Source organism: Ascaphus truei, unplaced genomic scaffold, assembly GCF_040206685.1.
Source record: "Ascaphus truei isolate aAscTru1 unplaced genomic scaffold, aAscTru1.hap1 HAP1_SCAFFOLD_2499, whole genome shotgun sequence".
NCBI lineage: Eukaryota > Metazoa > Chordata > Amphibia > Anura > Ascaphidae > Ascaphus > Ascaphus truei.
In genome coordinates this window covers 12,544-16,198 of record NW_027455429.1, presented here as the reverse complement: position 1 = coordinate 16,198, position 3,655 = coordinate 12,544, and positions in this window count along the sequence as shown.

Below are 3,655 nucleotides of genomic sequence, written 5' to 3'. Positions count from 1 at the left end.
GATCCCTAATATAGATCTTTGTATGAAAAATGTAACTCTTTGAAATGAAACGGTTAAGTTCTATACTCATTACATTGCTTTTAGTGTATTGTAATAAATGATGGCATGATAATCAGTGTCTGGATGTTAGTAAGGGCAGCTTTGGGAATGTACTAAATATCATAGCTTTAGATCTGAGGATCTCTGTTGTTAGATAAACTGCTCATTACCATATGATTTGCATATGAGTAAGCCTAAAGTCTGTTCAAATGTATCAATCTGGAATTGTTAAGGAAAATGCCAGGAAATCATTGTGCAAAGCACCTTTGGGGATATGCATTAAAGCTGCATTTCATGCAATATCCTGCATGTGTTTGTTTTTTTAATAAATCAGTTCTGCAGTAAGACAAAATACTTTTAGCATTTTCTGTTTTAAAAAACAACAACTTTGAAAGACCAATTTTCTTGTATTCTATTTTAACAAGCATGCTTGTTCCTATAGCAACGATTTACATTCCCCATATTTAAAGATGTCGCCAAACTTTGCCGATCAATAGACGGAGAACGAATTGACCGGCAGCTATGCAGTTTTTTAGGTAAGTAGAGATTGCCCACATGAAACCATTGAAGTTAAAAAAAAAACGAAAAGAAAAAAAAACGGGAGCCTGAACTGCAGCTTTAAATTGAGATAACATAACATTACAAAATGAATGGCCTTCTCAGGATCTACAGTCATAGAGCGGAGTACATGCACACTGCAATATGATGCTGGAGGGGGGTACTTGTCTGGTGCACTGGGTCCAGACATCCCAGAAAAATTCAGTGAAGAGAAGGGATGCAGGCACACGGACTTATTCAGAAGAATATTTAATGTGCCACAAATAAATCCAACGTTTAGGCAGAATCTCACTGCCTGTATCAAGGAGAGGGCCCTCTCCTTGATACAGGCAGTGAGATTCTGCCGAAGCCCATGTGCCTGCTTCCCTTCTCTTCACTTCTCAGGATCTACCCCATGCCCCTCCTCTTTTTGAGGATATATAATAATAATAGTAATAATAATAATAATAATAACTTTATTTATATATTTGGTGCAGTCATACCAATTTGTACGTACAAATGTTTGCAACATGTTCACTTAATGCTAAACGTCAATGGGCATTGCATGTTCAATAAATATGTGTAACTTTTACTTTTGAAATTCAATCAGACATTTAAAAAAAAGGACTTTTTGAAAAAGTGAAAAAGAGAATTTTGAACAAGTTGACTTTCTCTAGAACTTTTGGAGTCAAATGTTTAATCAGCATTTGTGTGGGTTTTTACACTTTTTGGAAAGTTTAACCGAAACTGCGGAGAAGTGAATCTTCGCAGACTGGCACATCTCTAGTAGAAGTACTGCTAGCCGAATATTAGAGGACAAAGGGCCTCATGCAGAGAACAGCGCTAATAGCAATCTCGCCATTTTCCGGCGAAAATCGTGCTAAAAACAGCCAAAAATGGCGAGATTTGAAAAAAGCGCCATTTTTTTTTTCCCCTTGAAATTCGCCGCGCGGCTGGAGAGTTTCTAATCTCTCCAGTTTTTTTTTCTGCCGTATGCAGAGAGCCGCGATCGCCATCTAGTGGCTGTTCACGCCAAAAAAATGGCGCGATTTTCAACATTTTTCCTCTCCACCAAGCAGCTGGCGCTCCGCGGCCGGTGGAGGGGGAAAAAAAAAACGCGATTTTTTCCCCACTAGTTTCAACAGCGCTTATAGCGCTGGTTGAAACTCTCCATATGCAGAAAGGCTTGTAAATGCAGTTTTCTGCCCTTTCTGCATATGGAGAAAAAAACTCTCCAAAAAAGCTAAAAATTTTCCCCCTCTCCAATTCTAAAATTCGCTGCTCTCTGCATGAGGCCCAAAATACCAACACGTTAAAACAAATGTTAGCAAAAGGCACAAAAGTGGAACAGACTTTCGGATACAGATGAATATGGTATCTTCACGCAATAGAGGTACAACAATGCAGCAATACTTTCAACGCCAAATACCCAAGGTAAGTAAATCCCCTCCTGAATTTCAATGTGTCAGGTTTGCTTCACTAGCATTAGTGAACATCATTCAAAATGTCAAAAAGATTTTAGAAAGAACATATCTCTCTACCCCACAGATGTACCTCAGTCTTACATTTCTTATATTTGAAGCACCAAGCAGAGAAGAGTTACAACATTTAAATATGCTGCAAAGTGCAGTCACTGGAGTATATAGAGGAGGGCACAGCGGTCTATGCAAAAGAAATTGTACAGGTAGTACTCGCTATCCAACGTTTCACTTTACAACGAATGGCATATCCGACACTTTACAATGCAACTCTATGGGCCGTTTTTCAACGCCTGAATGTGTTATCCGATGCTTTAATGCGTTATCCAACTCTCACCGCCACTGATTAACATGGGACTCACTTTACAATGGTCTCACTGTCCAATGCTACGTCCAGAACGCATTCCGTTGGATAACCGAGGACTGCCTGTATTACCCAAAAATACGACATTTTGATTGCAACATGCAACCTTTATCAGCCTTTAGCCCCCACCCTTGCATATTTCAACTGACAGGTGGGATTTTGGCTAATAAATTATCTTTTGCAGAGACCACTGTGCCATTCTCTATATCCTTAATTGGGCTTGTCAGGAAGGCCTTCCTGAGCAGGAGCACCAGCATTACTCTATTTTCTATTTTCATGGAGTGGCTGAGCCTGGGGAACCACTATTTATCTGCAAAGTGCAGTCTACAGCTTGGCCTATTGAACCATGCAGTTGCATAGCCATTGGGAGCTATTTACAACATAAAGATGAGAAAATAGGACATACGGTAATATTAAACATGTTGTTGCTATGCGTCCAAGGTAATTCACTAATGGTATGCCAAACTCATTTGGATAGAATTGTGATCTTAGCCTCCATATGTACCGGCATCTTCTTAATTCAGATGCAAAAAAGTCATGTCCAAAGGGATGTATCTTTGAGCAAGACTGCAGAACCCTGAGAAAGTAGAGGGGCTTTCACAGATTTTAAGACATTCTAAATCTGGTAAGCACTGAGCCAAAGCTCCATAGCCTTATATAAGAAAGCTTTGTATAACATTTTTGGTCTGACAATAGAAAGGAAAATACTTATTTTTATTAGAAGTGAGTGTGTAGGTTAGTAAATAAAAAAAAGTATTCCAGGTTTTCAAATAAAAAAAGAGATGATCAGCCACTGGTATCATCACATTTCAAGCTCTGGTGTTAAACAGATGTGGGTGTTTCTGTTCACCTAATTTCATTACATCACCAGGACAAATGTAATTGATGTTTGAGGACATGAGAGCATTCTTTATTTGTGCATAGCCTACCCTAATGCAATTAATTAGGATACGTTTTTTTTAATTAGGTAATATTTGCCATGCTAATAGCATTGTATATTCGTTTTATTGTCAAATTGGACCAGACCAATTTTCTGAATTCTGTTCATTTTGCAATCAGAATCAGAAATCAATTAAAAAGTGAACAAGTCACTTAAATTAGCTCCCCACTGTTTCCACGATAACTTTCTGGCTTTTTTTCTCCTTATGTTTTTCTCAGAGTTGCTATTGATGGAGGTCTATTTATCAGTCTCCCAGCTGCAAAACTGGATCAAAAGTGATGTAAAGAAATTGAATCA